The 21,982-nt window shown below is 35.9% G+C and overlaps 1 long non-coding RNA gene across 2 annotated transcripts in view; it reads left to right on the top strand.

The window, feature by feature from the left end:
• Nucleotides 1-21,316, top strand: part of LOC116419211 — a 119,117-nt gene extending 97,801 nt beyond the window's left edge. The window contains exon 4 of one of the 2 annotated variants that reach the window (XR_004229459.1): nt 21,110-21,316. This is a non-coding gene — a long non-coding RNA (uncharacterized LOC116419211). Of the gene's footprint in view, nt 1-21,106 lie in introns of both variants that reach the window. The other variant, XR_004229458.1, reaches the window with a different exon arrangement.
• The last annotated feature ends 666 nt before the right edge of the window (nt 21,317-21,982 follow it).

The following is a 21,982-nucleotide window of genomic DNA, read 5'->3' as shown; positions in this document are numbered from 1 at the left end:
TGAAGATGATAAAGCAGAAACAATGATCAAGGAAAATAGTGTGCCTTAAACAGGTTTGCCAATAAAATGGATGTGACCATCCTTCCCCATTTCTACATCCATCCCTCAAAGACGCATGATGTCTAGCATGATTTCAGTTGTATAAAAATGTTGGGGTAGAGAGAGGGAAATGTGAATCCAAATGTGATCTAATTGTGAATTGGGCACATTAGATAGGTTTTTTATTTGTTTTAGTTTGACTATTAATTTGAGTTAGTAGTAAATGAGAGAGTGCTGAGAGAGAAGATTTCTATTCTCTCTTAAGTAATGATTGATTGATATGTTCACAGAAGGGGAAGCAGGAGATATAATTTTGGTCACGAAAAAATAAGGAGTCAAATTTTAAACATATTTAGTTAAAGGTATTGCTGGACATCCTGGTAGAAATGTCTACTAGGCCAATGGATATGTAGGATTACTCAGGAAAAGGTCAGAACTGGAAAGAGAAGGGCCGATAAAAATGGAAAACTGAAAAGAGAAGGGCCAATAAAAATGGAAAACTGAATCGATGAAAGTAAATGAGATCATCCCTTATATACAGAAGTAATAGAGGAGACCAGACATTAGGGAATTACCTAAATTTGGAGTGCAGGAAAATATAGTAAAACAAATAAAGGAGTTATAGAATGAAAAGACAAAGGAGGGAGGGAGTCAAGATACTTTAGTACTCTGAAATCAAAGAAAAAAGAGTTTCAATATTATATGCTTGGAAGATTATAATAAAGATTAGGGTATGAGAAAATAGCATTAGATTTAGCCATCAAAGTGTTGAAAAGAACAATTTCAGTAGGATGCCTGAGAAGGAAACATGAATTCAAGAAGGAAATGAATTGTCAAGAAGTAGCTATTCCTCTTTGGAGGTAGGGAGTAACTTTTTGGTAGTGAAAGAGAGGAGAATGAAAGTAAATATCTTAAAGGGATTGGAAGAGAAAGGAAAAATTTCAAATCAGCTGCCAAGTCTTGTTGAATCTACCTTTTCCACATCTCTCACATCTATCCATGTTCCATTTAAACCCCTACTGTTTTGCCAAAGTTCCCTTTTAGTGTCGTGACCCAGTTTCTCCAATTGTCCTATTTAGTTATTCTGTCTCAGGTTATAACCTTTCCCTCTTAATGTTTGAGGAGATAAAGGTCTACCTCAGTTGCTCTGCCCCCAAACCCCAGGCTATTATCATTCCCTCTTAAATGGTTGATGAGATAAAGGTTTTATATCTTTAGGTTATAGGCATTCCTTCTTAACGTTTGACAGGATAAAGGTTTATCCATTTTAGATGTCATTGGAATCAGCAACCTCCCTCCATTGTGTCATCCTAGGGGCCTCTTACCCATTAGGTTATCCCCACCCAGGTACTTCCCCCATTATGTCATTGTTGTTGTTATCCTATAAAAGGCTTGCCCTCTGATAATTAATGGCTGGACTCTTTGAGATGATAGTCTCGTCCACCCCTGGGACCAAAGATAGATCCATTGGTCCCAGTATTTCTCTCCATTTAATAAACTATTGAATTGGTCTCTAATCTCTGTCTTGCTCAGATTCTCTGGCATTACATTACCACTATACTACAGGAACTTGCTGGTCATCTGGGCTATAAAGATATGTCTCCTATTTGAACTCAGGACAACCACTAACTTCCTTTTCTAATCATTGCTTGTATAAACACCTGTAACTGTAGAGGGTCACAGTCAGTGGGGAAACTCTGGGTGAGGTATAAGACCTTTCAGCCCAGCAGGAATCTGCTAACAATGTCTGGTTTGGCTTTCCATCTTCCCTAAGGGCTCTCATCCTTCCTGAGAAGTCAGGGGGCAGTGACAACCTGTGTTGTGATTGAAGCAGAATGATACCAAGTGGAAAAGTGATACTACAAACTACATACAATAGCAAATTGTTTATGTGGTCCCATGTGCACAGTATATATTTAGCACATACTCAGTGTTTTGTTACATAAGAGTATGAGAGTATAAAAGGGGGAAAGACCTTATAATAAATGGACTACATTTTCCCACCATCCTCAGGAGTCCTGCCTCATCAATTCTCCTCTAAGAAGGTATATTTTAATCACCCCAGCATGGGGGCTCTAGAAAGCAACTGTATGTTTTGTCACTCCAACTTGGGGGCTCTAGAAAGCAGGACACAACATTTGGTGCCCAAATGTAGGGCTCTAAATGAGGTCCTATACAAATCAGCTCAACTGACACGATCAGCTGAGTTAAGTGGAGAAGTCCCTGTGACCCAAAAGGGTAAATATAGAAATAATCAAGTTTTTCTTTTTTTTATTAAAGCTTTTTATTTTCAAAATATATGCATGGATGATTTTTCTTTTTCTTTCTTTTTTTTATTTAATAGCCTTTTATTTACAGGTTATATGTATGGGTAATTTTACAGCATTGACAATTGCCAAACCTCTTATTCCAATTTTTCCCCTCCTTCCCCTCCCCCCCTCCCCCAGATGGCAGGATGACCAGTAGATGTTAAATATATTAAAATATAAATTAGATACACAATAAGTATACATGACCAAACCGTTTTTTGCTGTACATAAAGAATTGGACTCCGAAGTATTGTACAATTAGCCTGTGAAGGAAATCAAAAATGCAGGTGGGCATAAATATAGGGATTGGGAATTCAATGTAATGGTTTTTAGTCATCTCCCAGAATTCTTTCGCTGGGAGTAGCTGGTTCAGTTAATTACTGCTCCATTGGAACTGATTTGGTTCATCTCATTGCTGAGGATGGCCAGGTCCATCAGAATTGGTCATCATATAGTATTGTTGTTGATAATGATCTCTTGGCCCTGCTCGTTTCACTCAGCATCAGTTCATGTAAGTCTCTCCAGGCCTTTCTGAAATCATCCTGTTGGTCATTTCTTACAGAACAATAATATTCCATAATATTCATATACCACAATTTATTCAGCCATTCTCCAATTGATGGGCATCCACTCAGTTTCCAGTATCTGGCCACTACAAAGAGGGCTGCCACAAACATTTGTGCACATACAGGTCCCTTTCCTGTCACTTTAGTTTTTCAATCAAAATGAGGTTAATACCAAGAAAAGAGCTTCCCCTCCAAGGGAAGTATGAAGCATGCTTAGTTAGGTTAACAGAAAAGCAAGGTTTTTTGGTAACTCAGAAGCAGATTACCAGTTCTCAGATGCTCTTGTAGTGCACATCTCTGTGGCTTTGTAAGAAGGAGAGTTTGGAGCCAGAGATGTAGAAGTTAGTAAGAGAGCAATTAGCTGAATACAATGGATGAATGAATCCTACGAGTTTTAAAAAGAGGAAAGATTTTAACTTGGACAGCCAGACAAGGAAGTATGAGGAGAAAAGCAAATAGAGAATTTGTACCCATAGCTCCAGAGAGTACAGTACCTGGGACAGCGAAAGAAGTTTGTTTTTGTTTTTATCATTTTACTGATTTATATAGCTTATTACTGCTCCAGGAGATCTGCAGGGTACTACCAGTTGAGTAAGAAAACAGTTTAGTATCTTAAGTACAAATGCCTATTGGGCAGACAAGGAATTAAGTACCTTAAGTACCTTGCTGATGAGCTTGCTTTTCACCTTCAAAGCTCATTTTCAATTTTGCCTACACTTGAGCATGTACCCTTAGGGTATTCCCCATCTCTTCACCTTCCTCCCTCAACTCCGCTTTCATGGGGGTTAGGGGGATGAGGAGGAGAAGGAGTGGGAAGGGCAATGACACCTTTGATGCCACCCATGAAGCAGTTTTGTCCACCCCCTATCTCCTCATTACAAGCTTGTCTCCAGGGCCCCAAGCAAAAACACTAGGGGCTTGATGACAACAACATTATACCCTGAGAGTCTTTAAGCAAGCCTGTAGGGGAAGGAATTGCAATTAGGGAGAATAGAGCTGTATGCTTCTGGGATTGTTGAGATATCCCCTTGGAGAGCTGAAACCTGTTTCTGTCTGGCCTATACACCCCTTGCCTCCACACACAATAGGCTTGACCATTTCACTTCCTGAGGGTGCTTACAAAACAGTGTCTATCCATACACTGATTTGGGAAACTGGAGAATGTATAGCTATTATCCCAGTCATTGGGCAAAGATTACAGCAAACACCCATATGTCTGGCAGAGGAGGATCAATAGCAGCTGAACTTAGTGCTACCTCTTTGAGATGGAAATTTGAAGATAAAACAGGAGTTTTTACTCCTTTGTAGAAAAAAAAATAAATCCCCATCAATCTATGGGGAAGAAACAACTTACAACAGTTAGGATTACAATTAAGCACTTCAGCTTTTTAGGCAGAGCTGCTGTGGAAAGCCCACCAGCACTCTCACCTGTTACCATTCAATGGAAAACTGATATATCTATGTGGGTGGAACAGTGGCCCTTAAACCAGTGAAAAAATTCAGGCCTTATTAGATATAGTACAGAAGCAACGTGACTAAGGACACTTACAACGTTCTCTAAGTCCTTGGAATTCCACTGCATTTGTTGTAAAAAAGAAATCTGGAAAATGGAGGATGTTGACCAATTTGAGAAAAGTAAATGAACAAATGGAAACAATGGGAGCTCTTTAGCCTGGGCTTCTATCTTCTACTCAATTGCCTAGGGAATAGTCTCTTTGGGTTATAAACATTAAGGATTGTTTCTATTTTATCCCTCTGGATAAGGAAATATCAAAAGATTTGCCTTTTCAATGCCCAGCATTAATTTAGCTGAGCCTTATAAAAGATTCAAATGGACAGTTTTGCCACAGGGGGTGAAAAATAGCCCTAATATGTGTTAAATGTATGTAGCAGTTACTCTTGCTCCTGTAAGAAAACCATTTCCTTGTGGTATATGAATATTATGGAATATTATTGTTCGGTAAGAAATGACCAACAGGATGATTTCAGAAAGTCCCAGAGAGAATTATACGAACTGATGCTGAGTAAAACAAGCAGGGCCAGGAGATCATTGTATACTTCAATAACAATACTATATGATGATCAATTCTGATGGATCTGGCCATCTTCAGCAATGAGATGAACCACATCAGTTCCAATGGAGCAATAATGAACTGAACTAGCTACACCCAGTGAAAGAACTCTGGGAGATGACTAAGAACCATTACATTGAATTCCCAATCACTATATTTTTGTCTGACTGCATTTTGGATTTCCTTCACAGGCTAATTGTACAATATTTCAGAGTCTGATTCTTTTTGTACAGCAAAATAACGGTTTGGTCATGTATACTTATCGTGTTTCTAATTTATACTTTAATATATTTAACATCTACTGGTCATCCTGCCATCTAGGGGAGGGGGTGGGGGGGTAAGAGGTGAAAAATTGGAACAAGAGGTTTGGCAGTTGTTACCTGTAAATAAAAGGCTATTAAAAAAAAAAAAAAAGAAAAGAAAAAAATAAATAAAAGACCATAAAAACACTAAGAAACTACCACTTGCATATAGCTCCAAAAAAATTCAAGGCATGCTCCAATTCAATATTTAGGCTATGAAGTACATCCTCTAAGGTACTCAGAGCACAAAAACTTTCTTTAAGAACAGAAAAGTTGAACACCTTAAATGACTTTCAGAAATTGATAGGAGATATCCAATAGATGTGTCCAGTGTTAGGCTTAACTATCTATCAGGCTTAATTATCAATTACAACCATTGTATAACATTTTAAGGGGAGACACTGCTTTAAACTCACCACACCAATTTACAAAAGCAGCTCAAGGGGCTTAGAGAGACATTGAACTGGCTTTATTCAATGTGATTGAAAGGCTCACTCAAAAACCCTTGGAAATATCAGTTTTTGCTACAAAAGAGGTACCTACATCAGTCCTTCACCAAGAAGATAATGTGATAAGTGAACTTTTCAGCACAACCAGACCAAAACCTTATTCCTTACCCAGTCCTTGTGGCTAGAATTTTGTTAAAGACCATTAAGCAAGCAGTAAGACCTGACAAGATATATACCTTTTATACCCATGCACAAATTAATGTATGCTGTGAAACCAACTCAAAGTGGCAAATTTTATTAGTCATGGCTCCAAATTTTACACATAGGTCTCCATTAAATATAACGCAGCTATTACATAATTGGCCATGGATTTTAGAAGAAAAGATTTCTAAGGTTCCTCTAAAAGGACCAACTATCTTTATAGATGCATCCAAACATAACACTTGTGCTGTATCTTCTGCTGATCTAGCTATAAAAAAGGTTGTCAGAACTTCCTTTCAGTCCATTCAGCAGAATGCATTGTATGAAATTATGCTAGCTCTTATTATCGAGATGTAAACATATTATTTGATTCAAGTTATTCATTAGGTGTGATAAAAAGAATTGCCACAGCCCAAATAAAATTTTTAGGTTCTAAAATATATAAGCTCTTTAAGGAACTTCAAGAGCAAGTGAGAAAGCCTCCAAGAAAGATTTATATCTTGCATGTCCACTCTCATAGTGGACTTCCAGTGGAAATTCAAAGGCAGATCACCTCCTAACATGTTAGCCAATACTCCTTTATTTCAGGAAGTCCAAGTGTCTCATTCTAAATATCATCAGTCTGCTTGAGCTTTACGTTTGCAGTTTGGGATAACAAAAGAGGAAGCTAGGAGCATAGTAAAAGCCTGTACAGCTTGCCTTTCTTTCCATGCTCCTATGCTCCCTCCAGGAAAAAACCCTGATGGTTTGAGATCCAATGAAATTTGGCAAGTGGATGTGACCCATTATAAATCTTTTGGTCATTTGTCTCTTATCCATGTTGTAGTAGACATCTTTTCAGGATTTACTTTTGCAATACCAGCAGCAAAAGAGACAGCCCGTGTAGTCACTGAATTCCTTATACAAGCTTTTGCAATTATGGGTGTGCCAAAAGCAATAAAAACAGATAATGGATCTACATATATTTCCAAACATTTTGCACACTTTTGTGCACAATATCAGATTTTACACACCACTGGCATACCTTTCAATCCTCAAGGACAGGCAATAGTAGAGGAGAAACAGATATCGAGATACTCCTCCAAAAACAACAGAGAAGGGGAGCCACAGATAACCTTAGAGAACTCCTAAACTTAGCCTTCTATACCATTAATTTTTTTATTTTTGATGGAGATGCACTGGCTCTGGCAGACAGGTTTTATAACCCACTGGAAGGGCAGTGTCCAGTGCAAGCAGCTCCAATATCATTAGATAATCACCAGGTGATGTGGAGAGATCTGGAGAGTGGTGAATGAAAGGGACCAGATAGGTAAACTGCTTAGGGGAGAGGGTTTGCTTGTATCTGTAAAGATGAAGAAGGTACCAGTGATCCGTATTTGTCTTGTCCATCAGAGAGAGATGGAGCAGACCCTTGAAATGAAGGAGAAGATCCAAGAAACATCAGGTGGTTCTATCGCTGATTGCCCACCACTGAAAGAGCCTGGCAGTTAACCCTTTGTGTATGGTCATTGACTCATGAACATCAAAAATAATTCTCAAAGACACTGAGGAAGGACTTTAAAACCTGCAGGAATCATTGGATTCCCTGACACATGAAGTGATGGACAATAGATTGGTTTTGGATTATCTCTTGGCTGCTGAAGGAGGTGTATGTGGTTGTGAATTGATAGTTATTTTTTATATCTTCCTTCTGTGATTCATGGAAATCTTTTATAGTATTTTGTTTATTCATATTGTTTGTTATGTTACTACTTGCTTGTATGATATTGTAACTTGCCTTTGTGATTCCTCCCATGGTGATGGACTTAACCACTGGTGTATACCTGCCTCAATTAAAACAAAAGAAAGGGTGAGATGTAGAGGGTCACAGTCAGTGGGGAAACTCTGGGTGAGGTATAAGACCCTTCAGCCCAGAGGAAACCTGCTAACAATGTCTGGTTTGACTCCCCATCTCCCCTAAGGGCTCTTGTCCTTCAACCTGTATTGTGACTGAAGCAGAGTGATACTATGTGGAAAAGTGATACCGGTTGGCAAACTACATACAGTAGCAAGTTGTTTATGTGGTCCCACGTGCGCAGTATATATTGCACAGTGTTTTATTACATAAAAGTATGAAGGTATAAAAGGGGGAAAAACCTTGTAATAAATGGACTCCATTTTTCCACCATCCTCAGAAGTCCTACCTCATCACTTCCCCGGAGCTCTGGAAAGCAACAATATGTTTTGTCACCCCAACTTAGGCATTCTAGAAAGCCCAGTATTTTAATCACTCTGGTATGGGGGCTACAGAAAGCAATGGTATGTTTTGTCACCCCAACTTGGAGGATCTAGAAAGCAAGACACAACTTATAACTAACACAGGGATAATCTTACTGCATATCAATCAACCAACCATTTATAAAGGACTTATCAGGACCTGTACTAATAATTAGGTACATAATACAAGATGCATATAGAGTAGATGGGAGATAATCATAGAGGGAAAGGTTCTAGCATCTATCAAGCAGGAAAGGTCTCTTGCAGGTAGCGGAACATTTGAGCTAAGTTTTGAAGAAAGTCACAAATTCCAAGATTCATGGAGGACAGCCAGTACAAAGTGAGGGAGATAGGAGATGGAGGGATTGTATGTAAAGAACAAGTAGACCAGTGTTGCTGGCATAAGTAAATAGACAGGGATCAGATAGTATAGATACCAAATGTAGTGAGTGGTTTATATTTGATCCTAAAGATTAGTAGGAAACTGTTGAAGTTTAATGAATAAGAAGGTGACAAGATCTGACACTATGCTTCAGGAAAATCTCTTTAGCAGCTGAGGATGCATTAGGTCAGAGAAAGATTTGGGACAAGGAGAACAATTGGGAGACCACTGCACTAGTCCCAGTGAGAAGTAATGAGGGTCTGAATTAGGATAAAGACTGAGAAGGCAATTTGAAAGATGTTGCAAAGACAAGCTTTATCTCTCAGTTGTGACACTATTCAAAAAGCTTCAAGTGGCTCCTCATTGCTTTTAGGACCTCTTTGTTGGTATTTAAAGGCCTTTACATTCTTTTTTTTTTTTTTTTTTTTTTTTTTTTTTTTTTTTTAATTTAATAGCCTTTTATTTACAGGATATATACATGGGTAACTTTACAGCATTAACAATTGCCAAACCTCTTGTTCCAATTTTTCACCTCTTACCCCCCCACCCCCTCCCCTAAATGGCAGGATGACCAGTAGATGTTAAATATATTAAAATATAACTTAGATACATAATAAGTATACATGACCAAAACATTATTTTGCTGTACAAAAAGAATCAGACTCTGAATTATTGTACAATTAGCTTGTGAAGGAAATCAAAAATGCAGGTGTGCATAAATATAGGGATTGGGAATTCAATGTAATGGTTTTTAGTCATCTCCCAGAGTTCTTTTTCTGGGTATAGCTGGTTCAGTTCATTACTGCTCCATTAGAAATGATTTGGTTGATCTCGTTGCTGAGGATGGCCTGATCCATCAGAACTGGTCATCATCTAGTATTGTTGTTGAAGTATATAATGATCTCCTGGTCCTGCTCATTTCACTCAGCATCAGTTCGTGTAAGTCTCTCCAGGCCTTTCTGAAATCATCCTGTTGGTCATTTCTTACAGAACAGTAATATTCCATAATTTTCATATACCACAATTTATTCAGCCATTCTCCAACTGATGGACATCCATTCAGTTTCCAGTTTCTAGCCACTACAAAAAGGGCTGCCACAAACATTCGTGCACATACAGGTCCCTTTCCCTTCTTTATAATCTCTTTGGGATATAATCCCAGTAGTAACACTGCTGGATCAAAGGGTATGCACAGTTTGATAACTTTTTGAGCATAGTTCCAAACTACTCTCCAAAATGGTTGGATTCGTTCACAACTCCACCAACAATGAATCAATGTCCCAGTTTTCCCACATCCCCTCCAACAATCATCATTATTTTTTCCTGTCATTTTAGCCAATCTGACAGGTGTGTAGTGGTATCTTAGAGTTGTCTTAATTTGCATTTCTCTGATTAATAATGACTTGGAGCATCTTTTCATATGACTAGAAATAGTTTCAATTTCTTCATCTGAGAATTGTCTGTTCATATCCTTTGACCATTTTTCAATTGGAGAATGGCTTGATTTTTTATAAATTAGAGTTAATTCTCTATATATTTTGGAAATGAGGCCTTTATCAGAACCTTTGACTGTAAAAATATTTTCCCAGTTTATTGCTTCCCTTCTAATCTTGTCTGCAAAGGCCTTTACATTCTGACTTCAGCCTATCTTCAGCCTGTCTTTTTAAGCTGGTTATTGCTTCCCCCAACATGCACTAGACTTCTGCCAAAAACCTACTTGCTATTCTCCATAAATGATTTTCCAAGTTCCATTTCTCAACCAATAAACCTTAAACATATAATAAGTACCTACTAAGTGCTGGCAATAAAAAAGGAGACAAAAGACATTCCCTGCTCTCAAGGAGTTTACAGTCTAAGGAAGAAGAAGACATGGAAGCAAATATATACAAAGCAAGCTGTGAACAAAATAAACAGAAAATAATTAACAGAGAAAAGGCAGGAGACTGTAGTTGCAACTTTAAGGGAACTAGGGAACTCTTCTATGACTGGAATGCTCTCCCTTCTTCTACGTTTTGGAAACCTTGGTCTTTTGAAGACTCAAGTGTCAAATCTTTCAAAAAGCCTCTTCCAAATCCTTTGGTGGTTAATGCCCTGTCTTAGTGATCTATGTATCTATTTGTATGTATCCTGCATTTATTTATCTTACAACATTTCCCCCTCCCCTTTTTTCAACACCCTCCACCCAATAAAACACACAAGTTCCTCCAGGTGAATAGACTGTCTTGCTGTTATAGTTGTAGCCCCACTGTCTAGCACTGTGCCTGGTAGCTATACACGTGCTTATTAAATGTCTGACTGACTGAAAAACTTTGAAAAAGAAATTAGGGTAGGAAATTGTCATGAGCCATATGGAGACTGGTTCCTTTATCCCCTCTGTTAGCCTTGAATATTGACGAGATGTTTGCTAGCTCTTCTCTACAGGTAACCTCTGAGCAATTCTGATCCCTTGGTAAAGGTTAAACTAAAAAACAACAACAAAAAACCCTCTTTTCTTAAAACAAAAATAAACAGACAAACAACAACAACAGCAAAAACCTCTTATCTTAACAGACTGCTCTCTATGGAGGAGTGAGATTTTTACTTTGCTAAAAGCAGGGGTGGCCAATCACCAATTTTAACACTGTATTTTATTATTTTACCCCTTTCTAATCTATAATGTGAGTGTGTAGCTCTTCTGAGTTAAATGCAGTTTGAAACAGATAAGAATCTCAATAAAATGGGGGGCTGAATCATTTTGATGAAATTATGAAATGTTATAATTTTTTTTATTTTTAACTCTGGAATCAACATAACAAGACAAAACATGGGCTAAATTTGAATGCATCAAAAGAATGTTGTTAAACATTTACCAGGTTATATGTAGCTATTTGGGTGTGTATGTACCTGTCACTTCCTTTCTTTTAAATATAAACTCTGTGAAAGAAGGAACTTAAGACTTTTTTTTTTCTTTTGAAATGCACACAGTAAAGGCTTAAAAAAAAAAAAAAAAAAAAAAAAAAAAGGCCTTCATAGTTTCTCCTAAATGGATACATGGTACTATGTGACTAAACTTTGGGTCATAGTTTCCTCATCTTGCAGATGAGGGATTTGGATTCGGTGATCTCTAAAGCTTCTTCCAGCTCTAACATTTTGTAATTCTGATTTGGCATAAATTTACAGAGCCAGATTAGAGATTGAGAATAGAATAGGCTCAGGAATCCTGTTACTCACAAGCATCACTTATTTCCACAAAGCCAAATCATAACTAGAAGTCATTTTCTCTGGTTTCTATTTATTTTGGTTTCTAAAAACACATTTTTTCCCAGAGTTTACAAAGAGAACCAGTGCTTTTAGAATGTGTTAAATCACATATTACTCATAGTCTCTAAGAGATTTGAGTCACAAAGATTTAATTTTCATCTTATCCCAAGGGTTAATCATCTGGGGCTTGAATATGTTAATATCCATGGTAGAGCCCCTATACTAACAGGGAAACAGGTCAATTATCAGACCTGACTCCCAAGACTTTTCACTGGTATAAGGAATTTTAAAGACAATAATACTCCTAAAAATGACCAGATTCTAAAAAAGTAATTTGAAACTTCCTCTTCTTGCTACAAAACTCTAATTTTCAGGGATATATGAGTTATATAAGCCTCTTTTCCTCACCCTCTTTTCCTCATTTTCCCTTCAAATCTTCACATAGTGAAGGGTGAATCAGGAAAATTCATGTAGTGGGAAGACCACTGGGTTTGAAATCAGAGAAGCTGGCTCTTCTCTGTTTCAGTGATCTTAGACAAGATATTTCATATCTTTTGTCTTCTATTTTCTCATCACAAAATAAAGGTCTTAAACTAGATTAGAGATTTTTAACCTGGGATCTGTAAACTTGCTTTTAAAAATATAAAACTTGGGGGTGGAACCAAGATGGCAGAGAGGACAAAGGCATCTTCCTAAACTCTCTTTTACCCTCATGCTATTTTAACGAAATTCAACCTTGGAATTGGTGCTTGACTGTCAGAACCCACGAATATTGGGAGTACAACACATTACCAACTGAAGGCAATTTTGAAATTCGCCTGAAAAGGTCTGTTTTGCTCTCATGCGGGGACAGAATGGGGTAGGCCAGGCTCAGACTCAGGCAGGCAGTGAGATCACGAAAAACAGCTCATGCTAAGTAGAGCAGAGGGGAGTGGGGGGTGGTCTCTGCTGATGGAAAATCTGCAGGGAGGACTTTACCACAGTATGAGCTACTTTACCCTGGAAGCAAGCCAGTAGGTCAGCAAAAAAGCTATAAACATAAAGGGTAAAGACTATAACCCCCAAACACTAGAGTATCTCAGGACCTGGTCACATCCACCCAACACCTGGAGTGACTCAGCATGATCCAAGTGCAGCCAGAGTCCCTGGTCCCTGTGCAACCACAGTTGCTGTTCCCAGCACAGCTGCAGTTGCTGCCTTTTCCATTGCCACTTTGCAGCACAACTGCAAATCTCAACGCAGCCAGTGGATGCTGTCCCACTGCCCTTTCACTGCCACTTCATGTTGTCTGTAGAGGCAGCTTGGAAATACTCCACTGCCCCCCATAAGCAGACCATAGCTTTTTTTTTTTTTTTTAATGAGCAAAAAAGTAAAGTGGACTCTAACTATAGATAGCTTCTATACTGAAAGAGAGCAGACTTCAAACCCTGAGGAGACTAAAAACAGTTTGTCTCTAGATCCAAAGGTGTTATGATCTAGTACCCACCACATAAGGCTCTCATGGAAGAAATTAAAAAGGATCTTAAAAGAGAGCTAGATGAAAAATTGGGAAAGGAAAGGAAAGCTTTGCAAGAGGGTCAGGATAAGGCATATAACTCATTAAAAGATAGAGTGGGAAAAGAAAAAACTCCCTGAAAAACAGAATTTGCAAAATGCAAAAGATAAACTTAACTCCCAGGAAAAGAGAATTTGGGAATTGGAAAAGGTAAAAAAATTCCAAGGAAAGACAAAATTTGTGAATTGGAAAAATAAAATAATTCTTTTAAAAAAAAATTTGGCAAAATGGAAAAAAATTCCATAGAACAAAACTCATTTAAAAACTCAATTGGACAAATACAAAAAGAAATTTAAAAAGTAAATGAAGAAAATAATTCATTAAAAATAAGAATTGCACAAATGGAAATGAATGATTCAAGGAGACACCAAGAATCAGTCTAAGAACCCCCCCCCCCCAAAAATGAAAAAAATGTTAAATACCTACTTGGGAAAACAACAGACCTGGAAAATAGATCTAAGAGAGATAATCTAAGGATTATTGGACTTCCTGAAAATCATGATGAAAAAAGAGCCTAGACACTATTTTTCAGAAATCATCAATGAGAAATGCCCAGATGTTATAGAAACAGAAGGTAAAATAGACATTGAAAGAATTCATCGATCACCTACTGAAAGAGATCCCAAAATCATAACTCTAAGAAATATTGTGGCTAAATTTCAGAACTATCAGACCAAGGAAAAAATACTACAAGCAGCCAGGAAAAAAAAATTCAAATATCGAGGAGCCACAATAAGGATCACTCAGGATCTAGCAGCATCCATATTAAAGGATTGAAGGGCCTGGAATCTGATATTCTAAAAGGCAAGGGGATTTGGTATGCAGCCAATAATAACATATCCAGCCAAACTGAGCATTTTCTTCCAGGAAAGAAGATGGACATTCTATGAAATAGGTGAATTCCATTTATTCTGAATGAAAAAACCAGAGCTAAACAAAAAGTTTGATCTCCAAATATAGAGAAACGTAAAAAAACAAACAAAAAAAAAAACAAAAAAAAAACCTCTTGAGAACTGTATTTCTGTTGTGGGTATCCATAAAGAGTACATATATAATTTGGTTTTACTGTTATAAAAAAGGAACAAGAGGTGCAAAGGAAATTGTACCAGAGAAAGGGAAAATTGGAGGTAAAAAGAGGGAAACTACATCTCACGAAGAGACAAAGGAAACCTATTATATCTGAAGGAAAGAAGGGAGGGGGATGAACATGCTGTGAATATTATTCTCATCAGAACTGGCTCAAAGAGAAAATATTAGACATATTTGGTTTACATAAAAACTTCTCCCACCTCACTGAAAAGTGGGAGGGGAAAAGTGAACATGGAAGGAGTAGGCTAAATAAAAGGGAATACAGAAATAGTAAGTGAAAGGTTTAAGAAAAGAGGAGGGAATTTAAAGGGAAGGGAGGGATTCTAACGAGGGAGGGCTGCATGAAGCAAGTGGTGCTCATAAGTTTAATACTGGGGAGGGGGATAAGAGGGAAAGAAAAGAGAAAAGTATAATTTGGGGATAATAAGATGGCAGGAAATACAGAATTAGTTTTAACCATAAATGTGAATGGGGTGAACTCCCTCATAAAGCGGAGGCAGATAGCAGACTGGATTAAAAGCCAGAATCCTACAATATGTTGTTTACAGGATCCTACAATATGTTGTTTACAGGAAACACACTTGCAGCAGGGTGATACATACAGAGTAAAGGTAAAAGGCTGGAGCAGAATCTACTATGCTTCAGGTGAAGTCAAAAAAGCAAGAATAGCCATCTTGATCTCAGATTAAGCAAATGCAAAAACTGATTTAAGGGCAGTATATCTTGTTAAAGGGTAACATAGATATTGTTTCAATATCTATGCACTAAATGGTATAGCATCTAAATTCCTAAAGGAAAAGTTAAGAGAACTGCAAGAAGAAATAGACAGCAAAACTATAATAATGGGAGATCTCAACCTTGCACTCTCAGAATTAGATAAATCAAACCACAAAATAAGAAAGAAGTTAAAGAGGTAAATAGAACATTTAGGTATGCTAGATCTTTGCAAAGAAGTACACTTTGTTTCCTACAGTTCATGGAACCTATACAAAAATTGACCATATATTAGGACATAAAGACTTCAAATTCAAATGCAGAAAGGCAGAAATAATAAATGCATCCTCTTCAGATCACAATGCAATAAAAATTACATTCAATAAAAATCTAGGGGAAAACAGACCAAAAAGTAACTGGGAACTAAATAATCTCATCCTAAATAATGATTGGTGAAACAGCAAATCATAGATACAATTAATAATTTTGCCCAAGAGAATGACAATAATGAGAAATTTTATATCTCTAGAGACTTACTTGCATAAAACAGAGAAAGAGAAAATTAGAAAATCAATGAATTAGGCTTGCAACTAAAAATGCTAGAAAAAGAGCAAATTAAAAAACCCCAATCAAACACTAAACTTGGAATTCTAAAAATAAAAGGAGAGATTAATAAAATTGTAAAAAAAAACTATTGAATTAATAAATAAAACTAAGAATTGGTTTTATGAAAAAAACCCAACAAAATGGATAAACCCTTGGTAAATTTGATTAGAAAAAGGAAAAATGAAAATCAAATTGTTAGTCTTAAAAATGAAAAGGGAGAACTTGCCACTAATGAAGAGGAAATTACAGCAATAATTAGGAGTTACTTTGCCCAACTTTATGCCATTAAATTTGATAGCTTATGCCATTAAATTTGATAGCTTAAATGAAATGGAAGAATACCTTCAAAAATATAGCTTGCCCAGATTAACAGAGGAAGAAGTAAATTGGTTAAACAGTTCTATCTTAGAAAAAGAAATAGAACAAGCTATTAATCAACTCCCTAAGAAAAAATCCCCAGGACCAGATGGATTTACATGTGAATTCTATAAAACATTTAAAGAACAATTCACTCCAATGCAATATAAACTATTTGAAAAAATAGGGAATGAAGGAGTCCTACCAAATTCCTTTTCTGGCACAGACATGGTACTGATACCTTAGCCAGGTAGGTTGAAAACAGAGAAAGAAAATTATGAACCTAATCTCCCTAATGAATATTGATGCTAAAATCTTAAATATTAGTAAAAAGATTACAGAAAACAGAAAATCATCCCCAGGATAATATATACTATGACCAAGTAGGATTTATACCAGGAATTCAGGGGTGGTTCAATATTAGGAAAACTATCAGTATAATTGGCCATATTAATAACCAATTTAACAAAAACCATATGATCATCTCAATAGATGCAGAAAAAGCATTTGATAAAATCCAACATCCATTCCTATTAAAAATACTTAAAAGTATAGGAATAAATTAAATAAAGTATAAGAATAAATGGACTTTTCCTTAAAATAATCAGTAGCATCTATTTAAAATCAACAGTAAGCATCATATGCAATGGGGACAAACTGCAACCATTCCCAATAAGATCAAGAGTGAAACAAGGTAAGGTTGTGCACTATCACTATTACTATTCAATATTGTATTAGAAATGCTAGCTTTGGCAATAAGAGTTGAATTAGAGTAGATAATGAGGAAACCAAATTATCACTCTTTACCAAATTATCACTCTTTGCTGATGATGTGGTATACTTAGAGAACCCCAGAGATTCTACTAAAAAGCTATTAGAAATAACCCATAACTTTAGCAAAGTTGCAGGATACAAAATAAATTCACATAAATCCTCAGCATTTGTATACATCACCAACAAAATCTAACAGCAAGAGATACAAAGAAATTTCATTCAATATAACTATCGATGGCATAAAATATTTGGGAATGTATCTACCAAAGAAAAGTCAGGAATTATATGAGCAAAATTACAAAATATTTTGGAAAAATATTAAGTGCTCTTGGATAAACCGGGCGAATATAATAAAGAATATAATAAATACTTCCTAAACTAATCTATTTATTTAGTGCTATATCCATCAGACTCCCAAGAAACTATTTTAATGACCTAGAAAAAATAACAACAAAATTCATATGGAACAAATGGTCTAGAATTTCAAGGGAATTAATGAAAAAAAAAATCAAGGTGGCCTAGCTGTACCTGATCTAAAACTATATTATAAAGCAGCAGTCACCAAAACCATTTGGTAGTGGCTAAGAAATAGACTAATTGACCAGTGGAATAGGTTAGGTTCACAGGACAAAATAGTCAATAACTATAGCAATCTAATGTTTGACAAACCCAAGGACCCCAGCTTTTGGGATAAGAATTCATTATTTGACAAAAACTACTGGGAAAATTGGAAATTAATATGGCAGAAACTAGGCATTGAACCACACTTAACACCATACACCAAGATAAGATCAAAATGGGTTCATGATTTAGGCATAAAGCATGAGATAATAAATAAATTAGAAGAACAAAAGATAGTTTGCCTCTCAGACTTGTGGAGGAGAAAAGAATTTGTTACCAAAAAAATTATTGATCACAAAATAAAAAATTTCGATTATATTAAGCTAAAAAGCTTTTGTACAAATAAAACTAATGCAGACAGGATTAGAAGGGAAGTAATAAACTGGGAAGGTTCTTATAAAGGCCTCATCTCCAAAATATTTAGAGAATCGACTCTAATGTATAAGAAATCAAGCCAATCAAGCCATTCTCCAATTGATAAATGGTGAAATGATATGAACAATTTTTAGATGAAGAAATTGAAACTTTTTCTGGTCATATGAAAAGATGTTCCAAATCATTATTGATAAAAGAAATGCAAATTAAGGCATTTCTGAGAACCACTACACATCTATCAGATTGGTTAAGATGACAGGAAAAAATAACAACGAATGTTGGAGGGGATAAGGGAAAACTGGGATACTGATGCATTGTTGGTGGAGTTGTGAACGATGCATTGTTGGTGGAGTTGTGAACGAAACTATTCTGTAGACCAATTTGGAACTATACTTAAAAAGTTATCAAACTGTGCATACTCTTTGATACAGCAGTGTTACTACTGGGCTTATACCAAAGATATATTTTAGAAGGGAAAGGGACCCATATGTGCAAAAATGTTTGTGGCAGCCCTTTTCGTAGTGGCTAGAAATTGGAAATTGAATGGATGCCCACCAATTGGAGAATGGCTGAATAAATTGTGATATATGAATGTTGACCAGCAGTATGAATACAGAGAGACTTGGAGAGACTTACTAAGTGAAATGAACAGAACCAGGAGATCATTATACACTTCAACAACAATACTATATGATGATCAATTCTGATGGATGTGGCTCTCTTCAGTAATGAGAGGATCCAAATCAGTTCTAATTGATCTGTAATGAACAGAACCAGCAACATCCAAAGAAAGAACACTGGGAAATGAGTATGGACCACAACATAGCATTTACATTTTTTCTGTTATTGTTTGCTTGCATTTTTGTTTTTTCTTCTCAGGTTATTTTCATCTTCTTTCTAAATCTGATTTTTCTTGTGCAGCAAGATAATTATATAAATATATATACATAAAGTATATTATATTTAACTTTAACATATTTAACATGTATGGGACTACCTGCCATCTAGGAGAGGGGGTGGAGGGAAGGAGGGGAAAAGGAGAGGGGGTGGAGGGAAGGAGGGGAAAAGTTGAAACAGAAGTTTTTGCAAGGGTCAATATTGAAAAATTACCCATGCATATGTTTTGTATATAAAAAGGTGTAATAAAAAATGTAAAATATATATAACTTGATGAATGTATTTCTGAATGTATTTCAATATAATTGGTTTGCTTCATACCCTATATATTTTATTTTGTGGCCTTAAAAGCATTATTCTGAGAATGAGCCCAGTTTTTACCAGGAAGTCCATGTCACAGAAAAAGGTTAAGAATCTTGATTTAATTGATCTTTAAGGTCCTCTTCAGCTTTAAATTCTATGATTACTAGCCTTATATATGTATGCCACTATTTGATCTGAGCAAAAACAGCAGCCAGCAGACCCTGGATTAAGGAATGATTAGATTCTCCTGTAAATTCCATCACTTGCAACCTCATGAAATTACCAGAAATCTGTGCATTAGGGGTTTTTCTACTCAGATCATATTCTCTAGCTTTACAGATCTAACTTTATAGAGTACATAAGACAAAGTTTACAAGTTTGCAAAGGCCAAATTTACAAAGTACATAAATCACTAAAATTTGGATCTACATCTCGAGTGGCAGCAAAAAAAGTTGTCGTTCAATTTTATATGAAACTCTACAGTATACCAAAAAAAGCAATATTATGCTTTAATTAAGCAATATTCAAGGGGTCTTGGAGAGACACTGAGCAAGTATAAATAAGATATCAGAAAGATGTATGATGACTGCAAAGAGAGGAAGGTTCTTCAGATATTGAGAAGGAACTATACCAGATAGATGCAGGGATCCATCTCTGAGTCTCTGAATCTGATGTGGTTATCAATGTGGTATACCTGTATTAAGGTCAGAGACTCAAGAGTGGATCCCATGCAGAAGAATTATAGAAGCACATTGATAGGAGTCTCCATGCCTTAAATATATTCCTTCTTCCTTTCTGCATCATAAAACCCAAAAGAAAATCCAAACAAAATAAAAAAATAAAAATAATGTTAAAAAAAAAAAAGCATGCTTCAATGATGTATATTCAGAGTTCATTCTCTTCCTGTTGCACTACTCTATTTATTTTTTATTTTTAATTTCCCCAGTTACATGTAAAAACTTTTTTTGGTTATACATGTACATTCACTTTTTACATATTTTTCAATTTTGGTTATACATGTACATTCACTTTTTACATATTTTTCAATGAATCATATTGGAGAGAAAAATCGAAACAAAAGGAGAAACCAAGAGAGGAAAAAAACAGAACAAAAAGGAAAAAAAATGAACATAGCATGTGTTGATTTACATTCATTCTTCATAGTTCTCTCTCTAGATGTGGATAGTGTTTTCTATCCAAAGTTTATTAGGATTGCCTTGGATCACTGAACCACTGAGAAGAATCAAGTTTATTATAAGTTGGTCATCACAGAATCTTGCTGTTGCTGTGCACAGTGTATTCTTGATTCTGCTTGTTTCTCTCAGCATCAGTTCAAATAAATCCAGGGCTTTCTAAAATCAGCCTGTTCATCATTTTTTAATAGGAAAATATTTTATTACTTTCATATACCATCAGCCATTCCTCTATTGATGAGCATCTGTTAATTTTTCAATTCTTTGCCACTATAAAAAAAGCTGCTAAGAATATTTTTGCATATGTGGGTCCTTTTCCTTCTTTTATGATCTTTTTGGGCTACAGACAAAGTAGTAAGACTGTTGGATCAAAGAATATGAACTATTTTATAGCCCTTTGAGCATAATTCCAAATTGCTCTCCAGAATGATTGGGTCATTTCATAACTCCACCAACAATGCATTAGTATCCCAGTTTTCCCATATTCCTTCCAACATTTATTATCATCTTTTCCAGTCATAAGACATAACTTTTGACAGTCTTTTGACTTATAACAGTCATATGACTTTTCCAGTCATTATCTTTTGCCAGCCTAAGAAGTATGAGGTGCAGACCATGCTAAATGATTAGATTTTTCAATCAGATTTACGTTTGTTGAGTTCCCAGGTCATGAAAGTATGTTAATTTCTTATTCTTGAATAAATTCCAAAACCTTTGCATGATGTATATTATAATACAAAATTATATCGCAATATTCCAACTTCACTTAGTAATTCCTCTAATTTTAGAACAATTCTGTTTTTCAGCAGATCCATATATTTGTCAAAGATCATTATTCATTCAATATGGATAAGACTTCCAAGCCCACTGGAAATAAAAGTCCTAAGAAGTTTTTGGGTGGATGCTTTGTAATGTGAAGAAGGTGGTCGTCTCACACAGATTCATCTATACTTCTGATGATAGATTGATGTAGTATTGAATGTAAAAATGAACTCTATCAGTAAATCTGACCATTTCCCAATCTTTAATAGTCTTGTATTTTTATTGTCTTGCCTACACCAAGCTTTTCTTCTTCATGGTAATGGTTAACAGCTGTTTTTTCACTAGTTGCCAAGCTAAATCTTCCATATTCAAGGTATTCCACATTTTGACAGTCTTTTTAGCTGCTGGTCCCTCCAAATGTCTTTGTTTTCTGAGGATTATTCTTGTTATCCAGTCATTTTAGTCATATCTAACTCTGTAACCCCATTTAGGATTTTCTTGACAAAGACACTTTCCTTCTCCAACTTGTTTTTCCAAATGAAGAAGTCAGACAGCAAGTAAATGTCTGAGGCCAGATTTGAACTAAGGAAAATATATTCCTGCCATCAAGCCGGATATTCTATCCACTGTGTCACATACCTGCCCCTTAGAATTAATTTTTGAGGATTAATTAAGTGGTCAATATTATCATGCTGTAAATATTGGCCTTGACATTTTTGGTTTAGAAGATAATTTTCTTTGTTCTTCAGTACACTGAGAGATTCACAGTGGGCTTGAATGAACCTTGAAATACTTGGTTTCCTCACATCAATTGTCATTGTAATATCTCTAACAATCATTGAAGTGTACTCCTTGATAACTACAATTTTTTTTCACATTTCCTTTCCTTAAATCCATTTTTTTTTTTTGCAAGACAATAA

The sequence above is a fragment of the Sarcophilus harrisii genome, chromosome 5, assembly GCF_902635505.1.
Source record: "Sarcophilus harrisii chromosome 5, mSarHar1.11, whole genome shotgun sequence".
NCBI lineage: Eukaryota > Metazoa > Chordata > Mammalia > Dasyuromorphia > Dasyuridae > Sarcophilus > Sarcophilus harrisii.
Note: the sequence above shows the minus strand (reverse complement) of the source record. Positions and strands in the feature narration are given on the sequence as shown.